Below are 15,913 nucleotides of genomic sequence, written 5' to 3' on the forward strand. Positions count from 1 at the left end.
TAGCCAACAGTGTACATTTCGTCACTTTATTTTCAGTCACTGAATTTTTGGTTTCTGAAAGAGCACACTTGTTTCCAGGTGGCCCATCATCAGCACAAATGGGAGACCCACAAAGACAGATGCGTACACAGTCCTCAGCTGAACACCTGAGGAGTAGGGGAATCACTCCTGGATGCTCAGTACTCCCCTTTCCCATACTAGGTTGACATAAGCTCTTTAGGAGTATTTAAAATGTTCATTAATGTTTGTTTATTCAACAAATTGTTGCTGAGCACCTACTATGTATAAGGAACTATTTTAAGGGTTAGGAATATAATAATGAACAAGACAAACAAAAAAGACAAAATTTCTTGAACTTACACTGTAGTGGAGGTAGAAAGGACAATAACTAAAATTTATAATATGAAACATATAGTAAATCATATGGTAATAATGATAAGAGGGCGCTCTGGTGGCAGTGGTTAAAGCGCTCAGCTGCTAACCAAAAGGTTGGCGGTTTGAACCCACCAGCCACTCCGCAGGAGAAAGATGTGGCAGTCTGCTTCCGTAAAGATTTACAGCCTTGGAAACACTATGGGGCAGTTCTACTCTGTCCTATAGGGTCGCTATGAGTTGGAATTGACTCGATGGCAATGGGTAATAATGATAAGCAGGGAAGAGAGATGGGGAGTGTAGTAGTAGAGTGGGGAGGGATTGCAGTTTTAATTAGAATGATTGGGAAGCCTCACTGAGAGAGTGGTAATTGAGCAAAGATATGAAGAAATGAAGAGAGCAAACAATGGGGAAAACTGGGAAAGAGCATTCCAGGTAGCGGAAATAGCAAGTGCAAAGGCCCTGAGGCAGGAGCATGCACGATGTGTTTGAAGAAAGGCAAAGAGGCTAATGTGGCTGGATTAGACTGAGTAAGGGAACATCAGGAAGATAATGGGATGGGTGGGCACATGCTGTAGGGTCTTATGAGCCATTGTAAAGACTTTGGCTTTGACCTTGAGTGAAAGAGGAAGTCACTGAAGGGTTTTAAGCAGGGAAATGACATTTCTATTTTTTTTTTTTTAACAAAATCACTCTGACTTCAGTATGAACTAAGAAGACTAGTTAGGAGGCTATTGCAATAATCCAGGGAAGGGAACATGTAGGCTTTCAAACAAAGTGATAGCAATGGAGGTGGTGAGAAGTAGTTGGATTCTGAATATATTCTGAAAGTACAGGCAAAAGGATTTCCTGATAGATTGGATGTAGGGTATGAGAGAAAAAGAAGAGTCAAGGATGACTTTGTTTTTGGCCAGAGATGACACAAACTTGCTTGCTGAAAGTGAAGAGGACTTGAAGTGCTTACTGATGAAGATCAAAGACTACAGCCTTCAGTATGGATTATACCTCAACATAAAGAAAACAAAAATTCTCACAGCTGGACCAGTGAGCAGCATTATGATAAATGGAGAAAAGATTGAAGTTGTCAAGGATTTCATTTTACTTGGATCCACAGTCAACACCCACAGAAGCAGCAGTCAAGAAATCAAATGACATATTGCATTGGGAAGATCTGCTGCAAAAGACCTCTTTAAAGTGTTGAAAAGCAAAGATGTCACTCTGACTAATGTGCTCCTGACCCAAGCCAGGGTGTTTTCAATTGCCTCATATGCATGCGAAAGCTGGACAATGAATAAGGAAGACCGAAGAATAATTGATGCCTTTGAATTATGGTGTTGGCAAAGAATATTGAATATACCATGGACTGCCAGAAGAATGAACAAGTCTGTCTTGGAAGAAGTACAGTCAGAATTCTCCTTAGAAGCAAGGATGGCGAGACTTCCTCTCACGTATTTTGGACATGTTATCAGGAGGGACTAGTCCCTGGAGAAGGACGTCATGCTTGGTAAGGTAGAGGGTCAGCGAAAAAGAGGAAGACCCTCGACAGGATGGACTGACACAGTGGCTGCAACGATGGGCTCAAACGTAACAATGACTGTGAGGATGGTGCAGGACCGGTCAGTGTTTGGTTCTGTTGTACCTAGGGTTGCTCTGAGGTGGAACACACTCAACAGCACCTAACAACAACAACTGAAAGGATGAAGTTGAAGCCTACAGGGGTCACGGTTTTGGGATGGATCAAGAGCTCAGTTTTGACATGTTACGTTTGAGCTGCCTATTAGTGGTATAAGGAGCTCTGGTAGCACAGTGGTTAAGTGCTCAGCTGCTAACCGAAAAGTTGGTGGTTCAAACCCACAAGCTGCTCCACAGGAGAATGATACGACAGTCTGCTTCCATAAAAATTCCAAAACCAAAAACCAAACCCACTGCCGTCGAGTTGATTCCGACTCAAGTGACCCATAGGGTTTCCAAGACTATAAATCTTTATGCAAGCAGACTGCCAGATCTTTCTCCTGTGGAGCTGCTGGTGGTTTTGAACCACCGACCTTTTGGTTAGTAGTTGATCACTTTAACCACTGCACCACCAGCCTTGCACATCCTATGGGGCTGTTCTAGTTTGTCCTATAAACTCCTATGAGTCAGAATCGACTGGAAGGCAAAGGTATTAGTGGTGTGCTGGTAAATGTTTAACAACCAGCTCTGTAGCAAAAAATTTAAAAAAGGGTGTGCATATATAGGAGCCCTGGTTGCACAGTGGTTAAGCACTTGGCTGCTAACTAGAAGGTCAGCGATTCTAACCTACCAGTCGCTCCATGGGAGAAAGATGTTGCAGTCTACTTCCGTGAAGATTACAGCCTTGGAAACCCTATGGAGCAGTTCTACTGTGTCCTATAGGGTTGCTATGGGTTAGAATCAACTTGATGGCAATGGGTTTGGTTTGGTTTTGGTGTGTATTTATTAAACTTTATTAAAGCAAGGTTGTATCATCTGCATATTGCAGGTTGTTAATGAGTCTTTCTCCAGTCCTGATGCTGTGTTCTTCATGTAGTCCCATTTCTTGGATTATTTGTTCAAATTAAATAAGGTGAAAGGGTACAATCCTGCAGCACACCTTTTCCAATTTTAAACCAATAATAAAATATACAGTAATGATGCATGGACAATTTATTCTCACGGAATGCTTTAAATGATTTTTGCCAAACATGTATCTGTAGCCAACTAATGGTTGCAATTGATGAAGAAGTGTTCTGACATCAATGTTTGTTGATATTTTCATTTACATTAATAATAAGATGAAAGTGAAACAGCAAAGACATATGCCAGAACTTCACTAGTTAGTCAATGGCACAAGCAACTTCTTACCTAATCTGTTAATAGTTCTCAAATACTGGAAAAATATTTCATTTTCTTGTGCTATCACAATATAATGGCATCATTTTCTCTAGTCTAGGCAGTTGACAAAACAATAAATCAAACCCTGATCGACAGCATTTGTCAGTGTCCATAGTGTAATACTCATCATGGTTGATTTTGACATCATTGAACATGGAGTTAGGAAGAGATGTGCAGTAGTACATTAGTATATAATATTTCCACAATACAGATACAATAGATGTAAATAACCTTTAGTATAGAAAATAGTAAAATAATTAAGTAATGAGTTTTTAATATTACCTTTGTTTTTAATATAATTTATTTATTTTAAGTTTATATAATTTAATTTTTACTAATGGCCATGTTTAGGGGCAGTGGTGGTTCAGTGGTAGAATTTTCACCTTTCATGCGGGAGACCTGCCCAGTGCACCTCAACGGTAGCCACCACCTGTCTGTCAGTGCTGAGCAAGTTTCAGTGGCGCTTCCAGACTAAGACAGACTAGGAAGAAAGGCCTGGCAATCTACTTTAGAAAATCAGCCAATGAAAACCCTATGGATAACAATGGTCTGATCCCGTTGTACGTGGGAGTTATGTAGGATTTTATCTTAGAAAATTAATAAAGAGATACTCAGGTTTGTCATGCATAAACTCGTTTAATTTATTGCAAGATAGTAATGGCAAAGCATGCAAGTAAGACCTCACAACCTTCATTTTGAACCAGAGAATCAGAATTAACAATTACAATGTTAGTTCAATGATTAGAGTCCAAATCTTTGGGCTTCAGGCTTTTTACCTCTAATGTGAGGTATTGAGAGGAAGGTAACCACAGCTTAAACTTGGCAGAGGTCCCTTGTAGCTAGGGTCCAAGGTCGTTGGTGGCAGGCAGAGTCTCAGCAGGCTCAGTGTTTGCCTCTGCCTTCTCTCAGTGAGTGAGCAGAAATTTAGAGTTTATATGTGAATTTGACACCTTGGATCCACACAAGGACCAGTGCAACATCAAAGACCAGTATGTTATGTCTTTTCTCCAGGGTTAGACATTAGCCAAATGATGCATCTTTTCTTCAAGTTAGGGATTAGGGAGGTTGTTTAGATTTATGTCTCAAGGCTAGTTTACAAAAAATTAACTATGTTGTGTCTTCCTTTATCACAGCATGTCAGGTCAAAGTCAACTTAACTTAAACGTTACTTACCACATTCTTCACATACTTCTATGTTTCTATGTCTAAGTTCAGAAATTTCCTAAATAACTTTCTTATGACTTACAGGTTTCTGATTACTTACAGTTAATGTAAGACCCTCACAAAGGTGGGCATATTTCTAAGTTAATGAGTGCTTATGTATGTGTATTTTGAAAGCATAATAATAACTTATAACTTGTGGGATTTGAGATCATTTTAGAAACATACAGAACAATGGGGTTGCATGAGTTAGGAGGTGACTTCAGGGCAGCTAACAGTAACAATGGCCTAAAATGGTAGTGGTAACGTCAGAACCTTTCTAACTTCAGGGGGGATAATGACCAGGATCAGCCCAAAGCTGATTTCCATGAGGTGGAGGTCAGACATACCTTCACTCTCCAACCTTTTTACCAATTCTGACACCAGCTGTTCCTCCCATGGCACTCTCTAGTTCTCTTCTGCATTCGATAATTCATTGCAGTGGCCACACAGAACTCACAGACCATACTTAGAATTAAGTGGTTTATTGAGGAAGTAATAGGGTACAATTCAGGGTCAGAATCAGCAGGCTACAAATCAGGATCAAGATCAGGAACCATGCAAAGTCTGGAAGGCTCTCCCAAAGAGGAGAGCACATCCCTCCCTTCTTCAGTGCAGAATAGATCTCTCAGCTCCTTTGGGCTGTGCAAGCAAGCAGGCCCCTTCTCTCTGCCACACATGCCCCCTCTCAGCTTTTCAGGCCTCCTCTCAGCCTCCTCAGGACAAGGCTCCTCTCAGCCCCCTGAGGACAGGCCATTCCACTGCTAACTGACTCAGCTCATAGCCAGTGTAGTAGTTTTGTTTAGTTCTCTTAGCTGAATTTGTAGCAGGACGTTTCTGCCATCACCACCACCTCTTTGACAGGGCTCCTTCTGGGCCTCTCACTGTGTTCAGTATTATAGCTCTTGACCCGTGTTACAGCTCTTGTAGGAGGTTGCTTGCTCTTCTCTCCTTGCGTCTTCTTATTTCTTCCTTCTGCTTCTGTCTGCCAACTTCTGTGGGGTTGGCTGCATATATAAGCAAACCCCTCATCAATTTCAAGGCATTGCCCTCCCAACAGGGCCATGAAATGACCAATCCAGTCTCGGTAAGCCACAGACACTTCATTTGCATGGTAGGCTATAGTCACTTCATTTGCAGAGTCTGTAGTCACTTCATTTGCATAGTATATTGACCAATCCCTGCAAGGTACGTACCAATCACAGGGCAGGCTACAGCCCAGGGTCAGACAAAATGTATCAAACCATCAGTTGTTTACAGTTTACCCAGGAAATGTCAATCAACTTGGACAAAAGTAACAACCCCGCTGGGGTAGAGGGCTAGGGCAAAGGTAGCTCCTCAGGACTTAGGAGAAAAGTCTCTCAAACTGTTTTTCCAAAGAACCAAGGCAAAAATTCGCATAAAGGAACTCATTTCATGCAAATGGCTATGTTTAACAAGAGGCTCGCAAAATTACTGAAAGCGTAACAATTAGCTCTAGGAGCTTGCTCCAGACACCACTGCCTTTTAGTCTCCAGCTAGAGATACTGAGTAGGCAATTGGATATATGAATCTGGAATTGTGGAAAGATCTAGGCCAGAGATATGAATTTGGGAGTAGACAACATATAGAGAGTATTTTAAGCCATAATAGTGGATAACGATGGGGGGTGGGTGTAGATAGGAGAACTAAGGACGGCCCTGGGGACTCCCAACATTTGTGTGTCAGGAAGATGAGGACATCAGGGAAATGAGGAGGAAGCCAGAAAAGGGGACTGAAAAAAGAGTAGCCTGAGGAAGGACAAAAACCAAGAGGATGGTGTCTTGGAGGCCAGGTGGAGAATATGTTTCAAGAATTGTTACCAATAGTGATTAACTGGTCAAATGCTGCTTTTAAATCTATTAAAATGAGGACTGAAAACTGAACATTGTACTTAGCAATTTTTCTTTCAATCAGTAAACAGAATTAAACAAACAAAAATACATTAGAGAATCAAGCAAACAGAAGTACAGTATGTTATGCCTCCTTGCCATTACTCATGCTACTCTCGGCCTGGGTTTTTCCCTTTCCTTATCTTTATAGCTACCTCCCACCCTGCTTTATCAGTCAGGGTCTCTATAGGAAATGGATGACACACTCAGATTAGGATCATTTGAGGAGGGTTTATTTACAAAGGAACTCATTTCAAACATGTGGGTAGAGTGTAAGGGAACCACAAGGGATAGTTCAGGAACCTGAGCTGTTAACACCCCTTAACATGAAGGGGCAGGCAGGGGAGGAGAGATTACAGAAACAAGAAGAATCCTTACATCAAACTATCTTGAAAGGGCCAGTTCCCTGTGGAGGAGGTTCATCATCAGCCCACGGCAGACTTCCAGGGAAGTAGCCAGGGAAATAATTACCGAGCCCTTACTTTCCTCCCTCTCTCATCAATCTCCTGCTAGGATGACCCATTGGCCGAAACCCAAGTGGAAGCCGCAGTGAAGGAGCCCATTGACATAGGGCATACAGGTTCAGTCTACTGGACAAACACAGGAGAGTAGATCTAGAGTACCAAACAGAAAGGTATCCAGTCCACAAACCCAACTCAAAAACCACCTTCTTTCAGAGGCTTTCTCAATACCTTTCAGTAGTTAGGCGCCCCTAGTCTATGCTTCCCCTTAATATAGCACTTAGCATGCTTTATTGCAGTGATCTTTGGTCTTGGATGCACATTAGGATCACCTGGGGAGCTCTGGAAAACTACTGATGTCCAGGCCCAACGTAGACCAATCAAATCAAAAAGTCTGGGGCTAGGACCTGGGCATTAGTATTTTTAAAGAAACTCCAGATGGTTCTAACGTGCAATCACAATTGAGAATCATTGCAATGTTGTCATTGCCGACCTGCTTGTGTGTTTCCTTGAGGAGGCTGTGAGCATTCTGAGTACAGGACTATGTCTGATTCAAACCTGTGTTTCTAACATGCCGCTTGGACATAATACAGGACATAAAAGTTCACTGAACGAATGAGCAGAAAAGACTGTGATTATTTCAAATTTTGTGTAATTATTGTTATGATTGTGGTGTATGTGTCACCTAGGGCAGTGCTTTTCAAACTGTGAGGTGCAACCCATTAGTAGGTCATGAAATTAATTTAGTGGCTCAGACCAGCATTTAAAAAAAAAAAAAGAATTGAATAAAAACTGTCAGAGTGTGTCCTATACAGAAAGGGTAAATGTAGTATTGTGAAACATTCGCATGTAGTCCAGGTTGTAACATAAAGTATATTTTTAACTGTGGGTTGCAGTCAAAAATGCTTGAAATCCACTGATTTAGGACAAGTAATGTAATTTCTGTGCTTCTGTTTGCTCTTCTTTAAAATGGGGATAATAATAGTATCTCCTACCTCATGGGATTATAAATGATTAAATGAGCCAACACATGTAAAGTGCTTGGTGTCTAGCACCAGACTAAATACTCAACAGTAGTCATTAATATTGTGCAACAGCAAAAACATTTTTTAAATGCAGAATATAAAATTTTATTTGTGCTATGGTTACTGCTGTATAATATTAAGCATGCAGATAAGGGCTGTTTATCTTACTATGTCAGATCAGTCATTATTATTGGTAAGCGCTATGGCAGTAAAGAACCTTTTGCAAATAGGAAGCAGCATACCCAACCTCTTTACTTTGCTTGAGGCCAGGAATGTTGTGGGGCCTGACTAGGGCAGTGCAGGTACTGCCTTAGATTCTATCTGAGGCCACATACTATAAATATCATTACTGCATCTAACCAGTGCCCACAGGCTATCTCTGCACCTGCTCTTGGAAAATTAACACAGCTCTGTTTGGAGGCCCTGGGGGGAGGGACTCAGTAAGGCTTCGTTATTTAAGTATCCAAAGCACTTAGCACCATGCCTGGCTCTCAGTAAAAGTGGGCTGAATTGAACTGAACTGCTGACTGAATTGTATGTGACCTTAATCAAGTCACTCCCCCTCTCTGGATCATGTTTCCTGTGTGTAAAATAAGGAAGGTTGCATGGAAGGCTAGAGGTGGAGCCACCTCTGGTTTTACAAATGGGTAAGCTGAGACCCAAAGAGGGGAAGGGACTTGCCCAAGTTTACACCACAAGTTAATAGAGAGGCAGAGGTTAGAGTGAAGTCTCCTGACTCCAGGGTAGAACATGTTCTACAGCATTGTAGGGTCCGATCAATTCTATAATCCTAGGTAACAGAAACAACAAACTAAAGATACACATAGCAGCAGGGATAGGTCTTGAAAAGTCTAGTCTAGTGTTCAAAAGTAAGATACAGAATGAGATACAAAACCAGGGACATTTACATAAATGCAATGTATGTACATACAAAATTAAAATGCACATTTTGCAAGAACAATACAAACAGTTACACAATAAACACACTATAAGAGTCCCCTGTAGGGGTGAGGAGGGGAAGGGAGTAAAGGGAATAAATAAGTAAATAAAACAAGAGAGAGGCCTTTCAAAGTCCAAGATGACAGTGTGTCAGGAATTGAGAAATACATTTAACTGAACTCTCTGCACCTGAAGCTGAAAAATAAAATGCTATAATCTGTTTTTATTTTCTTCATGGATTTTATTACTAGCAGTATGTGTAAAATGCAAAGCAGATACATTCTATCACTGACTCCCAAAAATCCCAACCCTCTCTCCTTGGCCTCCAACCTTGTTTAGGTCTCAGCATCTCTCACCTGGGCTCCTGAAGCAGCTTTTTCCTTGGTGTCCCTGTCTTCACTCTTTCTGTGTGTATCTGTATGTGTGTGTGAGTGTGTGTGTGTGTGTGTGAAAATATACCCAAAATGTGCACTCATTCAGCAATTCTACACGTATAGCTCATTGACAATGCTTACGTACCTCACGATGTGTCACCATTCTCACTCTCTCTGCTCATATTGTTTCACCACCGTTAACTTAGACTCTCCACCCCTTACATTTCTCATCTGTACTTTAGAGTTATTGTTGTCATTTTGATCTCATATAGGTAATTTTTTAAAACGGTGCAGTGTGTAAGGCAAACATTGTTTACTGAGCTAAACTGTTGTTTAAAGATGACTTCATAAGATAGTTTTGTTTCAAGGTTTAAAAGGTCTAATTGCCTCCATGAGCTACTGTTTCCTCCACCGTGAGACCAGAAGAAATGGATGGTGCTTGGCTACCATTACTTAACCTGTTGGTCAGGGACTCAATAGATGGATCTTGATCAAAAGGAGGAAAATTATGGAATGGAACTTCAAACTCTTATTGGAAACCAGACTTACTGGATACATTGAGACTGGAAGAACCCCAAATCTATTGCCTGAAAACAACTTTTAAACATACCTTCACTCTTGCCCCACCCAATCCATTTCCACAGAGCCATCACAATAATCTTTGTAAAACAAAAATTTCATCATGTTACTCCTTTGTTTGAATACCCTCAACAGCTTAGGGTATTTCTGACCTCGGCAGTGCAGTGCAGTGGTCAAGCACATAGCCTCTGAAGTTGGCTGCCACTTACTGTGGAATCTTAAGCAAGTTAATTATCCCTTCTGTGCTTTTATTTCCTCATCTGTAAAATGGGAATAATAATAGCACCTACCTCATTGCGTGGTTGGTTGAATAAGTAAATTAAAACTTATAAAGTACTTCAAACAGTGCCTGGCACAGTACAGACATTTAGTTATTACAGTAAAACATTTGAAAGCAGGAACCTGTGTAAGGCAGGAACCTGTCAGAGAAGGAAGACTCAAATATTTTCCACTAATAGAGAGTGATAGAAAAGTGTTAAGACTACACCCTGTCAAAGGCAGAAAACTTTCAAGACCCAGAAACACAGGCAGTCCCATGGAGTTTCAGTTCTCACAGGTTTCACTGTATTATTCCAGGCCTTCCACAATTTGGGTCCTATGTACCCCTCCAGCCTTGTTTCCTGCTTCTCTCTCCATGTTTCTATTGCCTGAAAGGCCCTGCCTCCTCTCCCCTACCTAGTATACTTGCACTTGATTCAAAGTTCCCTTCTCAGGGAAGCCTTGCTTCAGACCCCTTGTCATAGATGGGGTGCAGTTGGTGGGGAGTCCTTTCTCTGTGTTCCTCAGACCTCGGGGTAGTCATCCTACTGTGTTATTATACATTTCTCTTCAAGTGTCTGTTTGCCTAGTACACAGTGCTTGGCATATGGTAAATATTAGTGATTGTTAAGGTTGTATGTCAACTTGGCTGGGCCATGATTCTCAGTGGTCTGGCACTTATGATGCAGTTTGGCAGTTGTATAATGATGTAATCACTTCCATGATGAGATCTGATATAATGTGATCACATCCGTGTTGGGCTCTGCTGTGAGCAGCCAATCAATTGAAAGGGAGTTTCCTTGTGGGTTGGGGGGGCGGGGGGAGGGGTGGCGGCCTGCATCCAATATAGGTGGACTTTCTGGCAAGGCTTGCGGACTTTTACTAGCTCTGGATCCTGCAGCTGGCTCCTGTTCATCTGACCTCCAGTTCTTGAGACTTGAGCTAGCAGCTTACCTGCCAATTTTGGGATTCGTCAGCCTCCATAGTCTGTGAGCCAGCAGCCTGCAGCTTACCTGCCAATCTTGAGATCTGTCGGTCTCCACAGCCTGTGAGCCAGAGGTCTGTTGTCTCACCTGCCAATCTTGGGTTCACCAGCCCCTGCAGCTATGTGAGTCAGGAGAAGCCTCCAGCCTCTACAACCTTGTGAGCCATTTCCTTGATATAAATCTCTCTTGCTATGTATAGCTATAGATGCTTCACTGGTTTTGCTTCTCTAGTGATCCCAGTCTAAGACAGTATTCAATAAATATTTCTTTTTAAAATCTTTTAATTGATGTATTATATGCATACAGCAAAATTAAGATATCATAAGCATACAGCCTTGATAATTTTTTGCAAACCGAACACACCACGTAACCTGCACCCAGACCCATAAAAAGCATTTCTAAGACTCCAGAAATCCTTATGCCTCTTTCTAGTCTTTACCTTTGAAACTCCCAGCCTGACTTCTAACAGCATTGATTAGTTTTGTCTGTTTTTCTAAAGGAATCATACAGAGTATACTTTTTCCTGTCTGGCTTTTTTTTCACTCATCATATGTTTTATTCATCAATAGTCCATATTTCTGTGTGTAATTTGTCATTCTTATGCTGTGTGTATACTATTAAATTGTGTGAATATGCTATAACTTACTTATCCATTCTACTGTTGATAGACACTTAATAACTATTCCTTGAAGGAATGAAGAAATCTGTCCATCCTTTTATCACAATAAAAGAGAGAAAGAAGGAAGGAAATCTGCCCATCCTACTACATTGTGAGTTCTCTGAGGAAAGAGGCAGTGTTTTATTCATCTCTGAATCCCCAGTACCGAGCAAGGGGCCTAGCACTTGGTGGGAACCCATTTAGTGTTTGAGGAACGAACTGATACACGATTCCCCTGGGACTTTGTAATTAAACTGGTCACCTCCCCATCCTCTGTGGGGCCCCAGCTTCGGATCCCTGGCTGATGCAGGTGAGTTACTAGGCAACAGCATGATGTTGGCTCAGGGGTCACAGTGGAGAGTGTGCTGCGGAGACTAGCCTGACTGGTAATTGGAAACACTTCTATTCAGCAGCCTCTGAGCTGCCTCTGGTTTCTCCCGTCCAACCCATCCCCCACACAGCTGCAGGAGGCGTTTTTTCTAAAGCATGCATCAGCTCACTCCCCTTTTCCAAAACCTCTGGGCTCTCAGTTGAGGAACCTGACGTTCAGGGAAGTGAAATAACTTGCCCAAAGTCCAAATAGCAAGTGATCTGCAGAGCCAAACACAGGTTTGTCTGGTTCCAAAACCTCTTTCCAGTATTTTACCTCTGGACAAGTTGAATTTGGGATTCCCATGGGCATCCAGATGGACAGATCCTGGCTGAACATTACCTGACATTACCACCCTCCCCATCAAAGCTGTCCATGGAATAGGTGCTCCAGCAACAAACATGAGCCTGGAGGTTGGGAGGCTAGAGAACAGACCTGCAGTGGCATCAGGACCCCAGAGCCTCTCTGCCTGACCCCAGTAATCCCAGAAAGGCACAACGGAGTGGTAAGCACTTGACCTCAACTGGAGGAACACAGAAGTGTCAGGAAAGGATTCTAGGATAAGGGGACATTTTGAGGAACAAGTAGGAGACAAGTCAGGTAGAGACGGGGGAATGTGATGGAGGCAGTTAAAGCCTACTTTTCAGGGTGAAATTATAGTTCTTTCAATCATTTATTTATTCATTCCATGAATATTTCTTGTGAGCCATGCATACTGTGGTCCAGCCACACTGAACTTCTCGCTACTCCACACACAATGAACAAAAGCTCTATCCCCCTCTAACCTTTGCATATGTATACAGTTCTATGGGAAAACATGGTATTAAGTCTGTAGTGTGGATGTGGGATGGAGCAAGGGCATGTGAAGGAAGGCTTCCAGGAGAAAGTGTCAACTCTTGGAAGCTGATACCAGAAGGATGTTTGGTGTTAGCTAGGTTAGGAAGGGAAACGGGAAAACTGGTGTAGGTGAAGGAACAGCATGTGTAAAGGCTCAGAGGAAAGAGAGAATGGTGTGTTTGGACAATGGAAAGCTCACCAAGGCAAATTCCTACACACTCATTTTTTAAGTCTCCACTCAAACATGACCTCCCACCTTTGTGGAGTCATCCCCAATTGTCCCAGGGAGACTTTCTCCCTCTCCTGTTCTCTGAAGCCCTACGATATCTTTTCTAAGAGAGTTTATCATTTATCTGAATTATAAGATTCTGTGTATTTGTCTGCTTTTCCAAAGACTATAAGGGCAGGGAACTATGTCTGATTCTGCTTTGTGACAGCCGCTAGCACATAATAGGTACTCAATAAATGTTGTTGAATGACTAAATGAATGAACAGACTATTTACGTGTGTTCTCCACTGGACCATGAGTTGCTCAAGGGCAGGGATTCTATGTAATTCGTCTCTAATAAATCTCTTGGCTTTTGAGCATAGTGGAGAGTGCACAGGCTTCCTGAGACTAAAGGCAAATCTCAGTTGAACTATGTGTTAGCTATGCAACTTCAGGTAAGTTACAAACCTTCCTTTCCTTCAGTTTCCCAGTGGTCAGGTGGAATAATAGTCCCATCCCCACAGGATTTGTTGTGAGGGTTGAATCAGAAAATGTGCGTAAAGTGCCTAGCACAGTAATTGGCACATAGTAAATGCTAGTTGACTGAACGAGCAGATGGGCAGTATAGCAGAGGCTGAAGTGAATATACAGGAGAAGAAAAACAGGGAAAAGATGATTTTCTTTTATTCCCAGATAAAGGAGGATTTTTCTCCCATCACTCTGTAAGAAGACTAAAGAGCTGCCCTCCCACTCCAAAAAAATCAAACCTATTGTGTCCAGTCGATTCTGACTCAGCAACCCTATAGAGCAGACTCATAGCAATCCTACAGAGCAGACTCATAGCAACCCTATAGAGCAGACTCATAGCAACACTATAGAGCAGAGTAGAACTGCCCCATAGAGTTTCCAAGGAGCGCCTGGTGAATTCGAACTGCCAGCCTTTTGGTTAGCAGGTGTAGCTCTTAACCAGTATGCCACCAGGGTTTCCCTCCCACTCAGCGGCCCCAAATTCCAATTTGGAACCCATCAACTAAGTGTTCTATGCTCAGCCTCCCTCAGACCTTCCCTCTTTCCCCTTCCTTTTGTTAATTACCTTCTGCCATCTGTAAGAACCTGTTTCTCTCTGCCCCGGACTGGAAGCCCTTGAGGAGCAAGGATCAAGATGGACTCATCCCCCTGGCTCCTTGTAGTGACTAGTACAGTGCCTGGCACACAAAGAGTGGTTCTCAGTAACCACATGTGAAGTAGAAATATGAAGAACAATGAGTCTGAATAATACATTCAGGGCAATTACAGACTCTAATTCAACTCAAAGGGATCTCATTTTTAAAAATCTCTCTTTCCTGGTAGCAATTTTCTCTTTGGGGCCAGTGACTTGATTTATCGAGAGACTTTAAAGTGCTGTCATCGATTTGAGCCAAAGAAGGTTCAGAAAGCCTTTCCTTGGCAGGGACTCGATTCTTTCTATTATGTCAGTTTCTTGAAACAAAAAAGAATTAAAAAATTTTTTTTAATTGATTCTCTTGTAAACACTCAAAGAAAGAATGTCTATCCTGTGGCTGGGCTATGACTGACTCTAAGAATAAAGTGGAGGTCTCTTGGTTGTAAAGACATGAAATGTCTGAACCTTCTCACCTACATGTTTGGTGTAATTGGCAATAATTTCCCCCACCCCCACCCTCTGATTAAGAGACAGATCACTTCCTATTAGAAGAAAACCAGATCACTAACCTGGGAACCTGAGTCTTGGAAAGATTTATTTTACCAGAGCACACTTCCAGAGAGAAGCCTGCGTTTTCTCTGTTTCAGTCCACCTGGTACCTGAACTTACCATCATGCTTGTGATTGGTCTCAGCTTTTCTCCCTCCCTCTTGGGATGCTTTGCAGCCTTTGAAATATTTGGGCAGATGTTTCCTGTGGAAAATATTCCACAGAGCTGCTCTCTGTTACATGGGTTTCTGGTAGAAGTATCAAAGGTTTGAAATTGGGCCCTGTATCGAGATGCTAGAGGTATATCATGCTAGTAAGGGATCTGTTATAATATTAGAAAATTCCTTCTTAGAAATTTATTTGCATTACTTCTTCTCTTCTTCAGCAGGCAAACTTAGGAATTTGTCAAACTCCTGGCCTTATTAACTGTATAGTTTTGGACAAGTTGCTTAACCTCTCTGGAACTCAGTTTCCTTTTCTGAAAAAGTTTTTTTTTTTTTTTTTTTGGAAATAACAGTTCCCACTTCCAAGGGTTGTTATGAGGTAGGTAGAGAATGTGTTTGAAAATCCTGGCACACAGTAATCACTCATAAATTATAACTATTATTAGCGTTATACCCTTGAACCAAAGGCTCAGCTCTGCCCAGCTTCTGAGCCAGTCCTGGCTAATGTAGGGCAGGCTGCCTCCCTTCCACAAGCACATGGCGTTGAGAATTAGACTTGGCTTTGGAGAGTCCAGGCATGAATCTTGGCTCAGCTTGTATAACTGATCTTCAGCTGCAATTCTCCCACCTGGTACACCTGTTCTATGATTGTCAGCCTGCTTAAATCCTACTAATCCTAATCTGGGTGGGAGTTGGGGTAGGATCCTGCTTGTCATCTTTGCCGCTGGCTTGCATACAGCTGTAACAGTCCAGAACCACAGTGTTCCTCCCATCAGATTCTCATTCAAGTATGATGGCAAAACTAACATCTAAGATACTCCACTGGTCTCATCCCTTCGGGAGCAAGGGAGAATGAAGAGAACAGGATACAAGGAAAAGATTAGTCCAAAGGACTAACTGTCCACAGCTACCAAGGCCTCCACCGGACTGAGTCCAGTACAGCTAGATGGTGCCCAGCTACCACCGACTG

Source organism: Trichechus manatus, unplaced genomic scaffold (assembly GCF_000243295.1).
Source record: "Trichechus manatus latirostris isolate Lorelei unplaced genomic scaffold, TriManLat1.0 scaffold00015, whole genome shotgun sequence".
Lineage (NCBI taxonomy): Eukaryota > Metazoa > Chordata > Mammalia > Sirenia > Trichechidae > Trichechus > Trichechus manatus.